Raw genomic sequence first — 24,262 nt, forward strand, 5'->3', positions numbered from 1 at the left:
ACATCCAACAGGTCCCTGGGGTGAGAGAGAATGTAGGAAAAGTCATGTGTCCCACGTCCATCCCAGGAGACACCACATGCTGCCCCTCCTCCAGCAGCTGGGTCTCAACCACTGGAGAAGGGGGAGCCTCAGCAGGAGGACCCTGGCCAGTGCCAACTCCTGCCTCAAACACTGGGTTGGGGGCGGCCCTCTAGCAGCTGCCTCAGGAAAGAGGGCCTTGCAAGCCCTCTTGCTGTCACCAAAAGCCAGGCTGGTGAACGGCAGCAGCGCAGGGGGGCCCTCCTCTGCTCAGGTGGGGGGAGAGCCACAGCACTCCCCCTCCCCTCCAACCCTCTGTGTCTTAGTGCTAGCCTTTCCCATGGGGCCTCTCTTAGCTTTCCTCTCACTCATGCTTCCCCCCCCCTTGAACCTACGCTAACTACCAGCACTTAAGTTAATTTAAAAATAAACCCTAAAGCCTAGCCCAAAGTATGAATTTATCACCTATCTACCTATTTCTAAGGTTGTTGTGGATTTTCCGGGCTGTATTGCCATGGTCTTGGCACTGTCATTCCTGACGTTTCGCCAGCAGCTGTGACTGGCATCTTCAGAGGTGTAGCACTGAACAACAGAGATCTCTCTGTGTCAAACAGTTTGACACTGAGGGCCAAGCTACACATGACGAATGACACTTGAATGGCAAGTGTATTTCTCCCTGTTCACTTGCCCTCCACTCAATCCACTTGCCGTTCAAGTGTCATTCGTCATGTGTAGCTTGGCCCTGTGAGATCTGTCTTTCAGTGCTACACCTCTGAAGATGCCAGTCACAGCTGCTGGCAAAACGTCAGGAACTACAGTGCCAAGACAGCCCGGAATACAGCAATACAGCCCGGAAAATTCACAACAACCATCGTTCTCCAGCTGTGAAAGCCTTCGACAATATACCTATTTCTAAACTTTTTTTTTGGCTCTGTCACTGGAGATGGTCACTGAAATCTTTTTAAAGGACCCTATTTATGTATGTGTGAACCTAAACCTACACCAAACAGCTGCATTCCTCTTCAGGAATCAAGCTGGCCCTAAACCCCAAGTTAAGAGAAAGCCTATTACAAAAAATGTGCCCGGCCTGGCTCCAAGGGTGCCAGAGGTGAGTAGGGAAACCCTAGTTAAGGGACTACTATTAGGCAGCCTATTTATATTTGAACAGAACCCATCCTCTTACTGATTCTTCTCTTACAAAAGCCTATTTAATGGGGAAAACTAGCCTTTGTTCCCTAACAATTTATTTTAGAGGGCAAATATTAGTCAATGACAGAAGCCTACCACTAGCCTACCTACCTCACAAGTCCACTATTTAAATCAAAACTAATTTCTCTGAGAAACCCAAAGTAAACTTACTAAACACTTCTTTAACTGCAACCACCCAACCAACAAAACAACAGTAGCAAACAACAAACCTTATCTGTAAAACACCAACTATTCTAAGGAACACCAACTCCAACACCAACTGTAAAATTTGCCAAACGACAACCAACAGCAGTAAAAAAAACAAAACCCCCAAGCAAGCCCCCTCTGAAGCCCAACTCCCCCACATACACACACACTTACACACACACATACTTTCACACACACACACACAGCAAAGAAGCAATACCCAAATTAAAATGAAATTAAAGTATCAGGCCCACCCACTTAACCACAGCAATTTAAACCAGAACCTCCAAGTAAGCCCCCTCTGAATCACACCCACAACCCCCCAACAAACACACATACACACACACAAACTCACAGCAAAGGAGCAAACCCAAATTAAATTGAAATTAAAAACTCAGGCCCACCCACTTAAACACAGCAATTAAAATCAGAACCCCTGAGCAAGGCCCCACCTGAACCCCACCTAGACCTCCCCAACACACACTCACACTTAAAAACAATACCAGTTCCTGGCCAACACCACCACCAGGAAAAAATTTAAACCCCCAACAGTAAACTTTTAAACAAAACAACTCAAAACAGGAACAGACCCTCCCCCCCCCCCAACAACAACAGGGAAAAATTAAAACCCCAACAGTAAACTTTTAAACAGCAAAAAACTGGAACAGTTCCCTCCACACACACCCCAACAGCAGTAAAAAAAATTTAAAACCCCAATAGTAAACTTTTAAACAGCAAAAAAGAGGCACAGTTTCCCCACACACACACACACACACACCAACAGCAGTAAAAAACAAATGAACCCCCAACAAGTAAACTTTTAAACAGCAAAAAACTGGAACAGTTTCTCCCCCACCAACAACAGCAGGAAAAAGCAAACTTGTAAACAACACACACAACTCAAAACAGGAACAGCATCCCCCTGCAAACACCTGGAAAAAATTACCCCCCCAGTGAACTTTTAAACAACAGGAATAGTCCCCCTCCCCACCAACAGCAGGCAAAAAGTCAAACCCCAAACAGTGAACTTTAAAACAACACACACAACTCAAAACAGGAACAGTTTCCCCCCACCAACAGCGGGGGAAAAAGTTTCCCCCTCCAAAAAATTTAAAACTGCAAATAAAGACCAGCCTCCCTCCCAAACAAATGCCCCAGCCAGAAGCCGCTCACACCAAAAACGGCCCTCCTACCCACACACCCACACAGAGGCAAGAATCCCCCTCAAATTAAAGATTATTTTAAATTAAGTTTTTTAAACAAATCCCTCCCCTTCCCTCCCCCAAGCAAACCCCCCCCCAAAGAAAACCCAGTAAGTCACTGACTCTCTCACCAGTCCTGCAGCCCAGTGGTGAGTCAGTGAGGTAGGCAGGGAATCCTCCAGGTGAAGTGAAGTCCTCTCCTCAGTGAAGTCCTCCAAGTCCAGCAGGCCAGCCAACAATGGAGACAGAGAGTCTACCCAGCAGTGGAAGTACTCTCAAATCTCTCTGTGTAGACCAAGGAAAATTGTGGGATGGCCAAAAGGCAAGCCTCCAATTTAAATCCCCTGCTGCATCTCATTCCAGAGAATCCATTGGCTAGAAGGAGGATGCAGCAGTGGAATTGGACACTCCTAACTCCCCCTCCCTTCCCTGATCACCCTCCCTCCTCCCCCTTGTACTCACTCACCCCTCCTCACCTCTCCCATCCTGTAAATTAGGCGGGAATCTCTGCAATCAGCACTTTGCTGGCAGCACATTGTACTGCATTGCAAACAGCCAGCAAAGTTCTGAAGCAAATTCAAGCTTCCCGCCTTTTTTTACAAGATGGGAGAGGTCAGGAGGAGGTTGTAGTGAGTCACTCACTCCTTCTCCACCCTCCCCTCTCCTAAGAAAGAGCAGGAAGCTTGATTTTGATACAGAACTTTTTAAAAAGGCAAAGTGCTGCTGCCAGCTGCCCCAAAGCTTTCCAAAGCAACCCGAATCACTTCAGAAAGCTCTGCTTCAGTATTTCCGAATTGGGGTCAGCATGCTGGCCCTGATTCGGAAATACCAAATCTTTCCAAATCGGGCCCGATTCAGGTTAAAAACCTGAATCAGATACCCGAAGCGCACACCCTTAATTGTATATAAACCCAAAATTAAAATCAGAGTTGGTGATATCAGATAAGCAAGGAAGATTTGCAGGTGTAAAAGTTATATCAGGTGGAATGAAGACATTGATGTTGGGGTTATATGCACCAAATGAAGAGAAAGGCCTATTTTACAAACAATTTATGGATAGACTAATGGACTTGTTTTATGAAAGCTGGTGTTTGATGGGGATTGGAATGGAGTGATCTCCACACAAATAGATAGATTTTTCAGAGAAAAATATTAGAAACACACAAGGTAAGTTACCAAAGACTTTTTTGATTTCGTGTATAATCTAGGCCTAACAGATATTTGGAGCTTTAAAAATGGCCCTTCTAAGGAGTGTACTTATTTTTTAGAGATAATTGATATGATTTTGACTGCAAATGATTTAGTGTCTCTCTACACAAGAAATGTTACATGGGAATGCTCAAGTGACTTAATTTCTGTATGGTCTTATATTCAAGTGTACTCTCCCCAACAGTGCATGTGTATCCAAAACGGGAAAACAAGTGTAAGGTCTTTCACTTGATCCTACTCGTGTAAGATGTCTTGTACAGAGAGACAGTTAGTTACAAAGGTGTCTAAGGTAGAAACGCTACCAAGGATTTTTTCAGATTATAATCCAGTAAGTACATCTTATAAAAGGAGATCCAACATATTTAGATGGAGACTAAATGAAGCCCTGTTGCAAAAGAGAGAATAGTAAAGGATTGTGAGGGGAAAATTAAAAGAATTCTTTAAGTTTAATGTAAATACGGATATTGATAAGAGAATTGTTTGGGATGCAAGTAAAGCCTTCGCTAGAGGCTATATAACACAATACAATACTAAGGTGAAGAAGAAGAAACAAGAGAAAGCTTAGAAGATTATGGAGATTTTAAAAAAGAGGAGAAATTAAAAATTGCTCCTAGTAATAATAAAATTATTCACCACATAGGAATTCTACAATGGTAGTTATCTATGCTAACAATAAGAGAAATAGAAATTAAATTGAACTATACTAAACAAAGACATTTTGAGCTGGCAAATAAACTGGGCAGGTGGATGGCCTTCAAGTTAAGAAAAGAGGGGGGAAATGATATGGAAGATAAAAGAAAGAGATGTCATGATTGGACAGTGGGGACATTCAAAAAGCTTTTTATAAATATTCAAATCAGGAGATTTTTTTTGAGAAAATAGAGGATTATCTCAAAAAACAAAATTTATTTGAGATTTCTGAAGAACAAAGACAATTTATGAATGGGCCTATAAAAATTAGGGAAGTATCTGAAGCTATAAAAAAGATTAAATTGAGCAAAGCGCCAGGATATCAGGTCTGTATTATAAGTGTTTTGAAGATGAAATAATAATACTGTGAAGGAATCGGCATGAAAATGTCAGAATTGCCAAATGCTACATCCAGCAAGAGGCAGGTAAAGGTTTGAAACAGCAGCAGGAAAGGAGGATGATTGACAGGTCCCTTCCTCCTTTCGTGTCTAGCCAGAGAGAGAATGGCAATTGGCAATAGAATGATGAGTTGAGGTTGGTGCTAAAAGAAGGAGGGATTGACAGTTGGAGCAAACTGAAAAGAGGGAGTTGGAGCCAGGCATCTGACCAGAGAGGGTCAGATTGAAAGTCCTCTGCCTGAGGAAGGAAGGGAAAGGTGTACCCTCACTTTGAAAACAGAGTTCATGAAGCACTTTTAGTTCAAATACTAAAGTGGACCAGCCAACCCTAAATTTTACCGAGACAAAAGAGGTCTGGGAACTTGTAGTTGGCCCAGGAACTCGGCAGAAAACAGTCTCCCCTTCAGCCAAAGGAACAGGAGTATAGCTCAGATATAAGTATAACTCTTGCCCAGTATCTGGAGAGGGTTTTAACTCAGTGGAGTACCCTGAGTTCTGCAGTAAAAAGGAGGGAGTGTTGTGGGTGCATAAACTGTAGCACCTAATCTGCGAAGGAGTGAAAAAGGAGGAACTTCAAAGAGATCAAGTCTGATAACACCAACCTCTCTCACCTAAGTCAGCCAACATCAGGGCTCATTTGGAGGGGGAATGCACCGGAACAGTGTTCCTGTAGATCTGAAAAGAGGTCACGTGGATTTTGGCCCCGCCCACGTGATTCCTTTTCCTCCCCGCTGCCTCCCCTCCAAAGGAGGGTAAGCTGCTGCTTTAAATTCATTCTACTGCTTTATTTTCATTCGTGACTTGAGAGAGAGAGAGAGAGAGAGAGAGAGAGAGAGTGAGTGAGTGAGTGAGTGAGTGAGTGAGTGAGTGAGTGAGTGAGTGAGTGAGTGAGTGAGTGAGTGAGTGAGTGAGTGAGTGAGTGAGTGAGTGCAAGATGGGCTACTGGGCCTGGATCTCCAAAGGAGGGTAAGTTGCTGCTTTAAATACGTTCTGCTGCTTTATTTTCATTTGTGACTAGTGATTGAGTGAGTGAGTGCATGCATGCATGCAAGCAGGGCTGCTGGGGCTGGCTCTCCAGAGGAGGGTAAGCTGCTTTGAGTTCATTCTGCTTTATTTTCAGGAAATACCTGGAGTTTTTTGGGGAAAGGGCTTGAGGGGTGGGCGTTGCCTTCTGACACACTTCCGGCGATGTCAAGGGGTGTGGCATATGCTAATGAGATATGCTAATGAGTTATGCTAATGAGTTCCTGCAGGTTTTTTTCTACGAAATGACCCCTGGCCAACATAATAAACTCAAGCAGACCAAGTGTTTTGTGCCTCATGGAAGTGAAGTAATCTGTGTAAAAACCACCTAGTTACTGAAGCTTTTGTGTACCTGCCTACACTTCTGCCTATCCATCCTACTTGTAAATAAACGTTATGTTATCTTTTAAACTTCAATAAGCCAAGCGGGCCAGTTTCATTTCTAAGGGAAATATAAATCCTTGTTTTTTCCCTCTGTGTAACCTTGGCTGGGTAATATCACAACCTATTCATTTTTCAAGAGTAGAACAGTAAAGAAAGTTAAAGTTACAGACCTAAACACACTACTGAAGGCTTCCCAGCCCAGGAAACCGCTTCATACCCTTTGGGAGGAAAATTTTACCTCAAAGTAGGGGAAGGACAATACCAGCTAGGGAAAGCAAAGGGTTTGCGACAAATAGATTTCTCACCAAAAAAAAGAAAAGGAGAAATCCAGAGCGCACAACCTAAATTTATATTTATTCCATACTTTCAAAATGGCATCTAATCTAATGATTTTTAAAATCCATGTTAACTTTAATTTTATCATACCACAAATATGCATGCCATCAAAATCTTAAGTCATTGCCTCCAACTCCAATAGCCTTTTATTTCTCAACATTAACCATTCTTTCAGCCAAACCAAACAAGCATCAACACACACACACACATCTTTCCTTTGCATCTTGCATTATTGTATCTTTAACACATGATTTCATCCCTTGACACACAAATTTAGATATAACCTGCCATTGTTTAAATGGTGTATCAGATGTCAATAGAGATATTGTCTGAAACAGAAAAACATTCTAGGTAGGACATTCATCTTAATTACAGATATTCTCCCCAAGAACTATAATTGTAATTTCCCCCATCTTAATAAATCTTTTAAAAATTTCTTCCAATGTCTTATCATAATATGAAACAACATGCAGTCAATTCTTTACAATACCCAAACATTTTAGTGTCTTTATTATCTTAAAACCTGTTTTTTCTATCAAGAATTGTTCTTATGATTTCATATTTTTTGTTAAAATCTTTGTTTTCTATTTGTTAATTTAGAAACCTGCTAACATCCCAAATTCTTTTAATTTATACATTAGAATATCAACTTCTTTTACTGGGTTTTCTAATATTAGAACTAAATCATCTACAGATACTCTTAGTTTACAATTTTCTTTCTTAATCCTTGCTCCCTTAATCTTTTCTTCTTGTCTTATATCTCTATTCAAGACTTCAAAAACCAAAATAAACAGAAAGAGAGACAAAGGGCATCTGTTTGTTCCTTGTTGAATTTCACATGGTTTTGTTAAATCACCATGAACAGTTATTTATGCTGATTATAAGGTATAAATTGATTTTACCCATTTTATAAAATCTCTTCAAAATTCATATTTTATAATACTTTAAACAGAAAAACTCAGTTCAAATTGTCAAATGCTTTCTCTGCATCCAAGAAACTCAAAGCAGCTTGTTTTCCATTATATTTTTCAAAGTATTCCAAAATGTCAAGTACAATTCTAATATTGTCTTTCCATTGCCTCTTTGGTTAAAAAAAAAAACCCTTGCTGCTGCTGCCAAGGGAGCTGCTTCCATCAAGGGCTAGGCTTTCCATTTGCCCGGCCCCGCCCCTTGCTGCTCCAGCCTACAAAGGTTGTTGTAGCCTGCACTGCTGCTGCTGCTGCTGCTGCTGCCGCCAAGGGAGCTGCTACCATCAAGGGCTGGGCTTTCCATCTGCCTGGCCCCGCCCCTTGTTGCTCCAGCCTACAAAGGTTGTTGTAGCCTGCACTGCTGCTGCTGCTGCTGCTGCTGCCAAGGGAGCTGCTTCCATCAAGGGCTGGGCTTTCCATCTGCCCAGCCCCACCCCTTGTTGCTCCAGCCTACAAAGGTTGTTGTAGCCTGCACTGCTGCTGCTGCTGCTGCTGCCAAGGGAGCTGCTTCCATCAAGGGCTGGGCTTTCCATCTGCCTGGCCCCGCCCCTTGCTGCTCCAGCCTACAAAGTTTGTTGTAGCCTGCGCTGCTGCTGCTGCTGCTGCTGCCAAGGGAGCTGCTTCCATCAAGGGCTGGGCTTTCCATCTGCCTGGCCCCGCCCCTTGTTGCTCCAGCCTACAAAGGTTGTTGTAGCCTGCACTGCTGCTGCTGCTGCTGATGCCAAGGGAGCTGCTTCCATCAAGGGCTGGGCTTTCCATCTGCCCGGCCCCGCCCCTTGTTGTTCCAGCCTAAAAAGGTTGTTGTAGCCTGCACTGCTGCTGCTGCTGCTGCTGCCAAGGGAGCTGCTTCCATCAAGGGCTGGGCTTTTCATCTGCCCAGCCCCACCCCTTGTTGCTCCAGCCTACAAAGGTTGTTGTAGCCTGCACTGCTGCTGCTGCTGCTGCTGCCAAGGGAGCTGCTTCCATCAAGGGCTGGGCTTTCCAACTGCCCGGCCCCGCCCCTTGTTGTTCCAGCCTAAAAAGGTTGTTGTAGCCTGCACTGCTGCTGCTGCTGCTGCTGCCAAGGGAGCTGCTTCCATCAAGGGCTGGGCTTTCCAACTGCCCGGCCCCGCCCCTTGTTGTTCCAGCCTAAAAAGGTTGTTGTAGCCTGCACTGCTGCTGCTGCTGCTGCTGCCAAGGGAGCTGCTTCCATCAAGGGCTGGGCTTTCCATCTGCCTGGCCCCGCCCCTTGCTGCTCCAGCCTACAAAGGTTGCTGTAGCCTGCACTGCTGCTGCTGCTGCTGCCAAGGGAGCTGCTTCCATCAAGGGCTGGGCTTTCCATCTGCCTGGCCCCGCCCCTTGTTGCTCCAGCCTACAAAGGTTGTTGTAGCCTGCACTGCTGCTGCTGCTGCTGCTGCTGCTGCTGCCAAGGGAGCTGCTTCCATCAAGGGCTGGGCTTTCCATCTGCCTGGCCCCGCCCCTTGTTGCTCCAGCCTACAAAGGTTGTTGTAGCCTGCACTGCTGCTGCTGCTGCTGATGCCAAGGGAGCTGCTTCCATCAAGGGCTGGGCTTTCCAACTGCCCGGCCCCGCCCCTTGTTGTTCCAGCCTAAAAAGGTTGTTGTAGCCTGCACTGCTGCTGCTGCTGCTGCTGCCAAGGGAGCTGCTTCCATCAAGGGCTGGGCTTTCCATCTGCCTGGCCCCGCCCCTTGCTGCTCCAGCCTACAAAGGTTGCTGTAGCCTGCACTGCTGCTGCTGCTGCTGCCAAGGGAGCTGCTTCCATCAAGGGCTGGGCTTTCCATCTGCCTGGCCCCGCCCCTTGTTGCTCCAGCCTACAAAGGTTGTTGTAGCCTGCACTGCTGCTGCTGCTGCTGATGCCAAGGGAGCTGCTTCCATCAAGGGCTGGGCTTTCCAACTGCCCGGCCCCGCCCCTTGTTGTTCCAGCCTAAAAAGGTTGTTGTAGCCTGCACTGCTGCTGCTGCTGCTGCTGCCAAGGGAGCTGCTTCTATCAAGGGTTGGGCTTTCCATCTGCCTGGCCCCGCCCCTTGCTGCTCCAGCCTACAAAGGTGGTTGTAGCCTGCACTGCTGCTGCTGCTGCCGCTGCCAAGGGAGCTGCTTCCATCAAGGGCTGGGCTTTCCGTCTGCCTGGCCCCGCCCCTTGCTGCTCCAGCCTATGTGTGTTAGTGATTGTAGTCTATGTTGTTAATTTGGTAGGGTATTGGGGTTTTGTGTATGTTTGATAGCTTAGTCTGTGATAGTTGGTGGGCTGTTGATTTTGTGAGGGTGGTGCACTAGCACTTTGATCATTGGTGAGGAGGCCGGCTTGGGGTCGGGGATCCCAGTGATCCGGGGACGCGGGAGGTATGGTGGTGGGAGCAGATTATGGAAGGGAAGGGCATTGAGACATGGTAGGGCTCGGTGCCCTTCCAATCTGCGTCCCATCCCAAGATATACCTGTTGTGGGGCTAGGATATTAAACCACTCTCCGACACTGGCGCTGTGCAATGCCAGGTCCATAAATAATAAGACCAAAATGCTGCAAGATTATCTTGCAGCATTGAATGTGGACCTGGCTTGCGTGACCGAGACATGGGTGAGGGAGGGCGAGACGGTCGCTTTGAAAGAACTAGCCCCCCCAGGTTATACGGTCCTCCACCAGTCCTGGACAAGTGGTCGGGGGGCAGGCGTGGCTTTGCTCATTCGGGAGTCTTTCTCCTTCAGACCACTCCCCACCCCAAAAATTACTGGCATTGATTGTGTGGGCCTAGCATTGGACGCCGAGGAGAGGTTGGCAATATGTGTGGTGTACTGACCGCCTACTGCACCTGCATCTTCCCTGTCTGGTCTCTTGGAGGCGGTGGCCAGCTGGGCCTTGGAATTCCCGAAACTTTTGGTTCTCGGGGATTTCAACGTCCATGCTAACGACGATGCCTCCATGCAGGCCATTGACCTGGTGTCCTCCATGGCGGCCCAAGGACTCTCCCAGTTTGTTTCAGCTCCCACGCATCAAGCAGGTCACACGCTGGATTTGATTTTTGGGGCAGGGATGATGGTGGTCCTGGATGCCTATGATGCAGTGCCATGGTCAGATCACTTTGTTCTGAAGGCTCGTATGAGCATGCCGCTCCTTTCCCGGGTGGGCGGTGAGCGGATTTATGCTCGCCCGCGGAGGCTTATGGACCCAATTGGTTTCCAGGTGGCTCTGCGGGATCCAATGCCCCCTGGCAGTACGTTAGATGAGCTGGTGGATTATTGGCATGACCGTCTTTCCGAAGCCATCGACGCTATTGCCCCCTGCCGTCCTCTCCGAGCCTGCAAACGGGTAGCTCCTTGGTTTACTGAGGAGCTTCGCCAGATGAAGCGGTCTCTGAGACGACTAGAGCGAGTGTGGAGGCGGGGGCGCGACGAAGAGGCAAGAACATCTTATAGGACGTTTATGAAAGCCTATGAGGTGGCAGTGAAAGCAGCAAAGAGGGATTTCTTTGCTGCTTCCATTGCGTCCACTAGCTCACGCCCGGCTCAATTATTTCGAACAGTTCGGTCCTTGGTCTCCCTCTCTCAGGGAGACCACCAAATTCTTAATTCAACTATTGGCTGCGAGGCTTTTGCGAGCTATTTTGCGGGTAAAATCTTGTCCCTTCGCCGTGGCCTGCCACCCACTGTTGATACAGTAAGGGAACTGGAGACCCCTTGGCCGTCTTCTGGGTCCGTATTAGACCATTTCAGGCTGCTCTCTCAGGACGATGTTGACAGAATCCTGCAGGGGATGAGGCCAACCACCTGTCCTCTGGACCCCTGCCCATCCTGGCTGGTGAAGGCCAGCTCAGAGGGGCTACGGGACCATTTGGAGGCCATTGTTAACATCTCCCTGAGCTCTGGGGTTTTTCCAGGAGTGTTAAAGGAGGCAGTAGTGCGGCCCCTCCTGAAAAAAACATCTTTGGACCCCACCAACCCGTCCAGTTACCGCCCAGTGTTGAACCTCCCGTTCCTGGGCAAGGTGATTGAGCGGGCGGTGGCGGTACAACTGCAGGAATTCCTGAATGATGCTCTAGTCCTGGACCCATTCCAGTCTGGCTTCCGTCCTGGCCATGGGATGGAGACAGCCTTGGTTGCCTTCACAGACGACCTTCGCAGGCATCTGGATCGAGGCGGGTCAGCGCTGCTTGTGTTACTTGATCTCACAGCAGCGTTTGATACGGTTGACTATGATTTGTTGGCCAGCCGCCTTGCCGACGTGGGGATTAGGGGGACAGTCTTACAGTGGCTGGTCTCCTTTCTCCAGGGTCGGGGACAGAGGGTGGCGCTCGGGAGAGATCTATCGCCCCGTCACCCTTTGGTGTGCGGGGTTCCCCAAGGGGCGATACTCTCCCCGATGTTATTTAACATCTATATGTGCCCCCTCGCCCAGTTGGTGCGGAGGTTTGGGCTGGGTTGTCATCAATACACGGATGACATCCAACTTTTTCTGTTGATGGACGGCCGGCCAGACACGGCCCCAGACAATCTGGCCAGAGCTTTGGAGGCTGTGACAGCATGGTTGAAACAGAGCAGGCTGAAATTGAACCCAGTGAAGACGGAGGTCCTGCAGCTGGGACGGGGGCTGCCAGATGTTGGGATCCAGCTCCCTGCCCTGGATGGGACACCACTGGCAACATTGCCAGTGGTAAAGAGTCTGGGTGTGCTCCTGGATGCCTCCCTATCGATGGAGGCCCAGGTCACGGCGGTTGCCAAGTCTGCATTTTTCCATCTTCGTCAGATCAGGCAACTTGCCCCCTACCTGACGCCCCAGGACCTGGCTACAGTGATCCATGCAACGGTCACCTCCAGGGTAGATTACTGTAACTCACTCTACGCTGGGCTACCCCTGGGCCTGATCCGGAAACTACAACTGGTCCAGAATGTGGCGGCACGGGTCCTGACTGGTATACCTTACCAGTCACACATCACACCTGTCCTGCGCCAGCTGCACTGGCTTCCGGTTGAATTCCGAATCAGGTTCAAAGTGTTCGTTCTTACCTTTAAAGCCCTGAGTGGGTTGGGACCTGCATATCTTCGGGACAGCCTCTCCCTGTACGTTCCCCGGAGATCGCTCCGATCAGCGAATAAATATTTACTTGTGGTCCCCGGCCCTAAGGAAGCCCACCTCGCTTCAACCAGGGCCAGGGCCTTTTCAGTCCTGGCCCCAGCCTGGTGGAACGCTCTGTCAATGGAAACCCAGGCCCAGCGGGACATATTATCGTTCTGCCGGGCCTGTAAGACAGAGCTGTTCCGCCAGGCATTTGGTGATTGAAGGGGGCGGTGCCATGTCGGCCTCCCACCTTTGGGGTGGGGAAGGTTCTCCCCACCACTGCACCTTGTTAATTTGTTTTATTATTTGTATATTGATTTTAGTTTTTGTTTTTATCGATTTTAACTGTTCACCGCCCAGAGCCCCTGGGGATGGGCGGTATATAAATTGAATAAATAAATAAATAAATAATTGATCTTCATGAATGAACTCCTGTAAAAATCTTTTAAAGTAAGATTGGCCTATAATTTTTTGTTGAAGTCAAATCTTGTCCTTCTTTGTATTAAAGTTATATGTGCCTCTTTCCAAGATCCTGGCATCTTACCCCCCTATAAAATAGAATTTATTGTATTTTTAAAAATGATATTCAAACACAAGTGGTTAACATATCGAGATATATTTGATTTTTTTACAATGTGAATGTAAAATGAAATCAAGAGAAGAATTGGCAAGTATGACAAGGTTATACTTGCCAATAGTTTTTTTTAATGCTCAATTAACAGAAGGATTTAAAATTGAAAAAAGGATGCATGGATTTGATCAAAACATGACGGTATTTGAAACTGAACTATGTACGAATGATGAACATGTTATTGCTAAAATGTATAAACTTTTATTGATACTGGAACAGCCAGGATCAGGCTACTGCCAGGCGGGGGAGTGCTCCCCCGTGCAGCAGGGTCCCGATTCAGGCTGTTTCAGGCCCAATCCAGGCCATTTCAAGCGCAATTCAGCCCGGATCAGGCCCCCAACGGAGTGCAAGAGTGTTCTCTGGGTAGCCACAGCCTGCACGATGATGCCACTTCCCGGAAATGACATCATAGCACGTGCCCAGGAGCGCACACCAAGGGAGAGAAGGCAATGTAGGTGCCAGGACTCCAATCTTGTGCTGGGGAGGTAGGGGAACCTGGCAACCCTCGTTGGGTGGTAGCAAGTCACCTGGTGCTTGCTGCCAGACCTGGCCCTGGAGTCCTCCCTCAAATGGCCCTGCCTCTTCCCCTTGCCTTTCTATTAACAGGAACCAAGACTTGAAGGCTGGGAATACTGTTATAGTTGCCTGGTAAACACTACAATGGCCTCTGCAGAGTGCATTCATTTCTTAAAGCTACTGCCCTGCTTCTATTATTTTGGGTTTAAAAAACAACATTGTTTTTGGGGGAGGGGTTGTTTGTTTAGATTTCAGATTCTTATGCAATCCTGTGGCTTTTTCAGGTTTATAAATATCTGTCTTATCCATGCATGGTTCCCATCTCCTACATGCTGAGAATTAGATATGTTGATTTGAAGATAAAAAATCAGAAAACAGAATCAGAAAAATCTTCAAGAATGTAATTTCCAAATGAAGTATTACAAGTTTGAAATTTACTGAGAGAAAGAGGACAAACGGTGTTGCATCGTGGATATTTCACTTGACCTTCCAGTGCAAACTATAAAAAAAGCTATCAAGTAGAACAGGTTACCTGTTGCCACAAAAAGAAGCGTGACTTCCTTTTAAAAAAACTAATAGTACATTTATACTACTGAAATAACTAATTTTAGGAACAAATAGCAGCAGTGACACTAGAAAACAATACTAGGCAAAGAAGTTAAGAGGGTTCTAGTAGTGGGAGCAAATGGCTGAGTAAGAAACAAATAAAGCCCATTGGTTCACTCAGTAACTGGAATAAAAACTAAAGCTGTCTAATGCTGCTTCTGTGCTGCCAATGATGTTCCAATAGGTAGGAGAAGAACATTTTAGGGGGGTCATTCCTCTTTCAGTTTTTGAAGGAGTTCCAATGCAACATTTTGATTTAGAACACAAGCTTTGAAGTATAACAGAAAACAGGGTAGCTACACCATAGGTAGATAGCTGGATTTGTGGAGACCTGAGCAATATTTTGATACCAGCACAGCTGAGGGTAGATCATCATGAGTCATGGATAGAGAAAATTTTATGTTTAACCCACTCCACTATCAGCTTAGCATGCAAATGAGGTCAAGGAGATAACCGAAGAACGTGAAGGGAACAAAGTCTCATAAAAGCCAATGATATGTATACAGTCAATCCCTCTCTCATGCATACATAAAATGCAAGAAACAGCCCCCCACCACCTTGATTCAGATTCATAAGAGAAACACTCTGAAGTGCACACACCCTGTACACCTTGTGAACCTCCCCTGGGACAGACTTGAGACCACACTAGGGGATGACCAGGATGCTCAGGAGATGCCTAGTACCAGCAAACCTATCCCAGATCTTGAACCCTGGATTCTGAGGCCTCAAAGAACTTATCCCTGAAGGCTTGGCTCAGATAATGCTACATACCAGAATCCAGGGCAGCCAGTTCCCTGATCTTGTACGGACAGATCCTGGACTTCTAGGCCCTCAAGTTCTCCCACCATGCAGCAAGAGCAACAGACACAGTAGGCCCATGAGAAGGTAATTCATCAACAAAGAGATGCTAGGGCAGCAACACATGTTCCAGCTACTGAGCAAGACTGGGTTGCCAGATCTCCTCGTCCTCCCAGCAGGAGGGGGCAGGGCTTACCTTACTCTTGTTCCTAGCATACTTCTTGCAGATGACATCACTTCCAGGAAGAGGCATCAATGCATAATGTGAGGAAGCACGCACCCTTTGCAGCTGGCTGATTTCAGCCCCAAATGGGCCCGATTTGGCCCATTTGGGGCCCAATCAGCTGCTGCAAAGTGCGGGAACACTCTTGGGATGACACGATGATGTCAGTGACATCATTGTGCCGGCCCCAGGAGCGCGCCCAGGAGGCCCATTCGCCAGCTTTCCCTCCTACCAGCCAGGTAAGTGGTGGCGAGTGGCAAAAGGTGGGAGTGGGGGGATCCCCTGCCCTCCCGGGGGACTGGGATCCCTAGTGCCAGATTACTGCCTAAGTGCATACAGTGCTTTGCATAATCAGGTCTCAGTCAAGCCCAGGCCAGGTGAAGCCAAGAAACAGATGGGGCCTCGACTTTTAGGATATTTAAACCCTGTGTTAAACAGAGAGCCTTGCTGGTTCAATCAGCTTGTATGTCTAGCTTGCTTCTATGTTCCCCAAGAGAATAGACCCAGCACCCAGCTAATGAGTCTATGAGCCCTTGCTATTGGAGGCAGATCAGATATAGGTCGTTTCCACACTGCCTTAAAATAGCAGCAGGCTCCTGGAACGCTGGCGACTTCTTCACATGATATGAGCTGGAAAAACGCCCCACATCCATTTTAAAGAAAACATTGCACAAAGAAGCAGCCAGCGTTTCGGGAGCCTGCCGCTTTTTTAAGGTACTATGGAAACGGCCATAATCTCACATGACATCATGCACATAAATGCTGAGGCCTTTGTGAGACATCCTCCCTCCCCGTTACATTGCCTGCCAACCCAATGAATGCCAGCAGGAGGGGAAAAAATATAAATGGTGCCACAATAGCAGCATGACATTGCTTCTGGAAAATACCCAAAAGTGTCATCATATCATTGATATGATAACAATATAATGCTCTAGGATTTGGGCAAAAGTCTATAGTTCCCCAGGTTTCCCATGCCCCCCACTCTCTCACTGGTTGCCAGCCCATCAGCTGGCAATCCTATGTGGGCTCTGGGTAGGGTTGCCAGGCCCCCTCAATCTCCCAGCAGGAGATTGGGGTCTGGCTCTTACCTGGGAGGGGGTGCGTGCACGCGCACTCCTCCAAGCGTGATGACGTCACTTTGAAGTGACGTCATCACGCAGCCCCCTGGCTTGCGCCATTGGGGGCTGCTGTTGGGGGCTGCTGCGTAGCACAGGAATGCTCCTGCGCTTCGCAGCAGCCCAAAACGGGCCTGATCTGCACCAAAATGGGCGCGGATTGGGCCCTTTGTGGGCCCCTGCGGAGCACAGGAACGCTCCCATGCTCTGCAAGGGCCCACAACGGACCCAATCCGCATCAAAACAGGCCCAATCTGTGCCAAAATGGGCACGGATCGGGCCCATTTTGGAGCAGATTGGGCCCGTTTTGGCGCGGATTGGGCCCGTTTTGGTGTGGATCGGGCCCGTTGTGGGCCCCTGCGGAGCGCAGGAATGCTCCCGCGCTCCGCAGTGGCCCCGATGCAGGCCAAAGGCATCCTGGCAGCAGCTGTGCGCAGGGGCACGCAGCACCACAGGGGGGCACGCATGGAAGGTGCGCCCCCCTCACTGGCCAGGTAAGTAGGGGTGGGGGTGGGAGGGTGGGGGCGGGGAATCCCCCACCCCCACCGAGGGTCTGGCAGCCCTAGCTCTGGGATATGCCAGACAGATGCTATGCAATTGGGCAGTATGCTGTGCTGTCAGGAACTGTCATTACCAAAATCCCTTCAGTCTAACTTTTTGAAAATATGTTTTACATGGAGGAAATGGTTAATTATGTCATTTTGTGAGTGGTGTGAGGGAGTGAAAAAGAAATACCTGTGAGTTGACACTTGTATTTATCTACTTGAAAAAGAATTAGCAGGCTTCCCCTTCCTCCCCAACAATGCAATTTGTTCCTCTTCCAGGCACTAGAAGATGAAGTACCTTTAGTGAACTAAGGTCTCCTGAGTCCTAACTTACCTCAGCACTGAGCAAAGACTACCAAGATCACCAAGAAAATGGAACTACAGAACTACACATATTTCAGATACTACTTGCTTCCTCTTCAAAACATAGCCTCAGTAGTGAGAAACTATCAAGGGCAAAACAAGCCTCAAACATTTAAAAAATAAGTAGGCCTCAGGCCTGTAGTAGTCCTGTTTAGCTATTCTCCAGGGGGTTGGGAGGGGGGAGGGGATCAAAGCCTTTTTCCTACCAGCTAGAATACTATAGCTAACAGCTGCATTCAAAGGACAAATTGACAGAAATCTGAATTTCTTCCCCTACCTTCAGAGAATAACCTGAATCTCCAATATCATCTTTTGGAGGCCAAGGGAAGATGTGCAGGTTGTGAGTCAACTGTGTTCTGACTGCCTGGTATCAGTCTGAATCTCTTTCTGCCTACAAGAATGAGTGGGAACTGGGAAGCTGCTTGTCACAACAAACAATGTTGCTTTCATTGGGATTGCCAGAGAAATTTAGCTAAACATGCCGGTGTGCCTCTTTTCTTCTGTCTTGAGTACATTTGTCATTGTCCCCCCACAGCAATATAGCTTAATTAACACAATTTTGTTTAAACTCTACCTGTTACCATTGTTAATGCCATTTCATTATATAGTTTCAGTATGGTTGGCCACACTGCATCCACTCATTTAATGTAGGAGGTCTCTTTAGAACTTGTTTACATATGTAAAGTGTGAAGATAAATTAACACCTACAATAAACATTTCTAAATAAAAGGGACAAAATGGCAGATATCAAGGGGATGAGGAGATGTGAGAGCACAGAAAGAAACCCAATCTACATTATCTTCCTGCTATTATTTTTCAGAAGAAAGCTGCTGAATCCTCTCCCACCAAAATTCCAACTGTAGATTCTTCATTCTTGGAAGGAAAAAGGAAGAGTTTAAGGTAGGGCTGCAAAGAACCAAAGCAGCTCATCTAGTCCATTATATCACCTAAATCTCTTCTTCCTGAACTAGACATCACTGAAGGATTTGTGTTTAAAACACAGGTTGCTGAACAAGTATAAAGCAGGAACAGGATAAGCAGTTTCTGGCTGAGAGATGGGGAAGCAACAGGAGTCCTGCAACAAAATTCATCAGATGGTGCTTTCCAAGTGTGAAAGTGAAGCTAAGAGTGTCAGACAGGACTGGGAGATACTGGGTTCAAATCCCCATACAGTTATAAAATTAACTGGGGACCTTAGGCCAGTCATCCATTCTGTCATTCAGTTTTCTTACAGTCCTACTGTGCAGATAAATGGAAGAAGAAAGAACCATTTACACAGTCCTTAGGATTTTGAAAGAAGGCTGAAATAAAATGTACTGCCTCTCATATATAAAATATAAAATGTTTCTGCCTCTCATATATATGAAAATATAAAGAATTTTGCCAAGGAAAAGTGGCAAAACTAATCTAATCAGACAAATGGATTGTTAAATATTTTACCTATGTGAGTGTGTGGGGCTGCAGATGTAATGAAAAAATTATCATTACAGTAGCTTCATTTTGTATTTTTGTACTGAATTGAGTTTTAGAAGTCATTATAAAATGTTTTTTTTCTTTAGCTTTATTTCAGAGCCAAAATGAAATAAAAACACACAGTAAGTCATATTACTTAAATTTCTTTTGCACGCTCTCCTCTGTAGGACTGCAAATAGAATTCAATTAAATGGAAATGTTTAAATCCATATTGAAATATCAGCTCACTTTAATAGCCCTTAAAAACTCCATTACTCTTCTCTGTGGTTACACCTTAGTTACAAGTGCTTAGAGCATATGACAAACCCAAAGGAGCAAAGCCACAGGATTAAAAACACTTAAGATAAAGGCAGACATAACCACACATACACATATGCCTTGCCACTACCAACCCTTCTAGTGAGCATTTTGATTTACTTGTGGGTGACGGGAGGGGTGATACAAGCACCAGACATGTTGATCCTCTATAATATTTGATTACTACTTTACTTTTTAAAAACCGTTTTTTCACTATTCTGCTGCTGAAATTGCCCTGATATGGGACCAGAGATGGTTTCCTGACAGACACAAAATCACCTAGTCAGTGCTGAGCACATCATGGCTCTGAAAAAGGAGGGAACCTGTAACATGTTTGACAGAAGAGCAAACCAATCATGAAAATTCAGTTTCTGTTTAAATGAAAATGTTCTCCAAGCTCAGCTCTCAGAAGAAACATGGACATGTTTAAATTTAAATGACGGTAAGTACCCTTCCACAGAGGGTTCTCTGCTGAAGCTGTGTACATCTGACTCCACCTATATGTTTTCCTTTTCTTCCTAAGACTCTTGCAACTATTTCTGTTTTTCAAATAGCTAAAATTGTTATTTTACCCTGACCCTCTGCTTGCATTGTTTATATGTAAAGAAACTTGTTTGGCTAACTAAATCCTATATACTGTTCACACTGAATGTTAGCAGTTATATCATCCCATAATGTTGAGTGTTTATACCTGTGTGTCTGTTCTTATATCACAGAATCATAGAATCATGGAGTTGGAAGGGGTCTTACAGACCATGTAGTCCCACCCCCTGACCAATGCAGGAAAAGCCTAAAGCATCTCCAACAAGTATTTGTCCAGCTGCTCCTTGAAGACTGCGAATGAAGGGGAACCCACTACATCCCTAAGCAGCTGATTCCACTGTTGGACTACTGTTAACATGAAGAAGATTTTCTTAATGTCCAGCAGGTACCTTCCCTCCTATAGTTTAATCCCATTATTGCAAGATATGAGGCCTGGATCCTCATATCTGCCTCTGTTGGAATTATTGCTATCTTATGTTGCCAACACAAACAGCTCCCTTCCCTCCTCTAAGTGACAGTCTTTTAAATAAAGAGAGCAATCATGTCTCCCCTTAACCTCCTCTTCTTCAAACTGAACATTCCCAAGTCCCTCATTCTTTCCTTGTAGGGCTTGGTCATCCTGGTTGCTCTCCTCTGCACCCGTTCCAATTTGTCCACATCCTTTTTGAAATGAGGCCTCCATAACTGCACACAATACTCCAGGTGGGGTCTGAACACAGTATATAAGGTAGGTTAGTTGGATAATTTATGACTAGCCCAAGATAGGGTGCAAACTTGATAGAAAATTACTGGAGACTTGGTGGAGGTGCCTGGGGAGGGCAAATTTTGGAAGGAACCTCAGTGGGGATACGATGCCATGGAATCTGCCCTCTAAACCTTCCATTTTCTCCAGGGGAACTGAGCTCTGTACTCTGAAGATCAGTTGTAATTACAAGAGAATTCCAGGCCTCACCAGGACAATAGTAACCCTAGCCCAAGGTCACCCACCAAGCTTCCATGGCAGAATAGGGATTCAAACCTGGGTCTAACATCCTAGTCCAGCATTTTAACCATTTTACCACACTTGTTCACATAGTCATGTAATTATTAAAGCTTCTATAGTCCATCACCTGAAACAAAAAGGCAATATAATTAGTATTATTGGCCACAGAAGGTTGTCAGCAATTTTTATGTTATTTATCGTTAGGGTTCCCAGGTGCATGCCGGTGGCTGGCAAACTTCCGGGGATTTGCTCGCTTGTCTGCTGATCACCCAGAAATCAGTGGGAGGGGGTACACTCCTGGATGTTGCCCCACCACTGTCAGGCACCTCAGGACTCGGAGCGGGCATGGCACGGCACGGCAACAGCACTTTCAGAAGTGACATCATCACACTGCCCACAGAAGCATTTCCACGCTTCATTTGGGGCTGATTTGGGCCCCAAATGGGCCGAACTGGCCACGTGCGGAGTGTAGGGGCGCTTGTGCAGCCAGTGTGGTGACATCACTTCCAGAAGTGATGTCATCATGCTGTCTCTGGGAGCACGCGAAAACCTCGTGCTCCATAGAAGGTAAGTGCCAGGTACTTCACCCAACAGGAGGTGAGGGTACCTGGCAACCTTATTTATAGTCCACCTTTCTCACTGTGATACATATATTTATTTAAAATGATCTTCCAAACACTTTTCCGAATAATTTGTTTAAAGCAGCTTACAGTGAAATGTATGTTTTAATACAATACACAATAAATTGCTAGAATTACATTGAAGTAAAATTGGATCAGCAACATTTAAAATAGTCATTAATAACTACAGAACAATCAGAATAGTATTGTAGAATAGTACTAGTGACAGATAACTCACAAGATAACAATCAGAATCACAGAAGATCAACTAGAATCAAAACAAGTAACTAAAGCAGAACAATATTTTTTTAAGTGCTTGCTTCGCACCTGAATACTAATTGTTCACTTTTGTTTATTGAGGATTATTAAATTCAAACAAAGTCCTGCCTGATAGAGGGAGATCAAAGAAAGATTTTCAGGGTATGAAAACATTTTCTCAAAAACCACAATTTCTGTCAATATTGGAATATAGTTAAAATTTCATAACATGTAAAGCAATCAGATACATAAGAAATCTTAATCTCTCTCACCTCAGTACCATATTTTAATTGTATAATCTATTGTCAAAGCAGAACTGGATCCATTATACACTAACTGTCATATGGTCTTTTGATTATTATGCAGCACAAGGCATTTAATGATTTTTTTTTGCTTTTTATAAACTGTTTTGGCCCCCTCAATGATGAAGAAGAGAAGAAATTGAATTAATAACATGACCAGGATTCAAAATTTGCTCCTTGGGCTCAAGCATTATTCCAATGGAATGTTTGACTTCTTTTCTACTTTAAACAGTTTACTGGTATTTGATACCATAAAATGCTTTTGAAATGTATCTCAGTTTCAAAAGCAGTCTATCATGTAGCTTCAGGAGATGTAGTTTGGGGAGGGGAAGTGTAAATCCCCTTTGGGCTCATGCACTCTTTTACATAATGGCTTTGATTCTGGCCATTAAGATATGATAAAGAAATTAGAAGCCATACAAAAATTGCAGAGCTTGGGAGGGGTGTAGAATAAACAATTTCCCCAGAGATGCAAATCCACCCCTTGCAAGACGTTATTCAATTCAAGGTACTGACTATCACATACAAGACATTTTATGGCCTGGATCCTCATATCTGCAAAACTGCCTCTCTTTGTTGGAATCTGTGCAAGTGTCCTACACTCAGTCGTGAAAGAGTTAAATTATTCTGTTTGTTTAGTCAGATAGCTAGTTAGCATAGGACCACTTAGGCTTCCAGAGAAGTTCCCGCCAGAGAAAGTGGGAGTCTTTACTCTTTAGTCTTAATGAAGGAATCCAGGATTGTCTATTGGATGAGCCAGTTTATTGGGGGGCAATTAGCTAGCAACATATACTAAGGTTTTATTGTTCTTTGTTCACTTCTTCTTCACTTCCTCTTCTACTACACTACTACTACTTCACTAGACCATGCAGTCTAAGCTTTTCTCTCTCTAGTACCTAGTTGAGACTATCAAGATGTAGTCAGAAACTGTTTCTTGTTTTTCTTATCAAATGTACCCTTTTTACCCTATTATGTAGTAAAGTGTTTTTATAGAGCTAGAATCACAGAAGTCTGTCTACTTATTTCCACTGTGCTATTATCAAACTCTGCTACTCTGCAAACTTACTATTATTATTATATCTTGTTGCTGCTGCAACTGCCAACACTCTTCCTATGCTCCACCACAACAGTTTTGTTCATCTGAGCAAGGTCTTCTGTCAGTGCCACCCTACAAATGGGCAAGATCAACAACTGTCCATACACATGCATTCCCTGTAGTGGCCCTAGTAGGTCAGGAAGGCTCCCACAAAGTCTTTCTGAAAACCCAGGTTGGATGCTGTTAAAGGCACTCAAGTCTTCCTGAAAATTGAGGTTGGACACTTATTAAAGACACTCAGATTTCCTGAGGGTTTGCATCCAGTGCTCTTGAACAGGGCTTCTAAAAGGTGAGTTGATCTTGGAATTGGTGCAAGAGGCAAAGATGGGTAACTATATGTCTAGTTGCTTGAGGTTGTGCAGGTTTCTAAACTTTTGGGGGGTGGGTCTGTCTGAATATCTCCTTCTAGCTATCAGTGAGTGCTCTAGAAGGACATGATCCTGCTGAGAGTTTCTGTTGTGTGAGCCCAACTAGCTGATGCAGTGGTTGCAGACAAAGAGCATTTCTTTGCTGCTATCATCACTGCTTTTGAATTCAACAGTCATTTCCTTGGTCACATAGTTTTATATTCTTCCCTCTTCTTGGAATGGGGACCTGCACTCAACGAGCTACAACTAAAATGGAATGCAGAAGCAGGATTACAGAAACAGGTCCACAGTGTTCTATTCTCAGAGATACCAAATAAATCTTTGGACCTGAGACTGTAGCTTATACACTTACACACACAAAATCATCCTGCAAGCTCATTGGGCCCAAGATAAAATTCATAGACTTGCTCTCATAGACCACAATAACTAATGGACATGTGCTATACCTGGAGGGCCATTGGCCCGTATGCAATGAACCTTCCATCATCATCTCACCATTCTGGCAGGAGGTGGAGAAACAGAGTGACTTTGTCCTAGTCTCATCTTTTCAATTGTCAGCTATTAATCTATTCTTAGGCCATTGTGCAGACTACATGGGAACTCTCATCAGGCCTGAAAATTTGAATTCTAAGGGCTGCTGCTATTCCCAAATGTCTTACCCCAAGCACCAGAAAGCTAAACTTCCACCATGTATAGAAATCTAGAAAGAATTGTGGTTTGGATCCTGGCCATCAAGAATATAAGATTTTTCTACAAACTTGAGAGCCAGTTTGGTGTAGCGATTAAGAGTGCAGGACTCTAATCTGGAGAACCAAAGTTTGATTCCCCACTCCTCCCCTTGAAGCCAGCTGGGTGACC

This window comes from Eublepharis macularius, chromosome 2 (assembly GCF_028583425.1).
Source record: "Eublepharis macularius isolate TG4126 chromosome 2, MPM_Emac_v1.0, whole genome shotgun sequence".
NCBI lineage: Eukaryota > Metazoa > Chordata > Lepidosauria > Squamata > Eublepharidae > Eublepharis > Eublepharis macularius.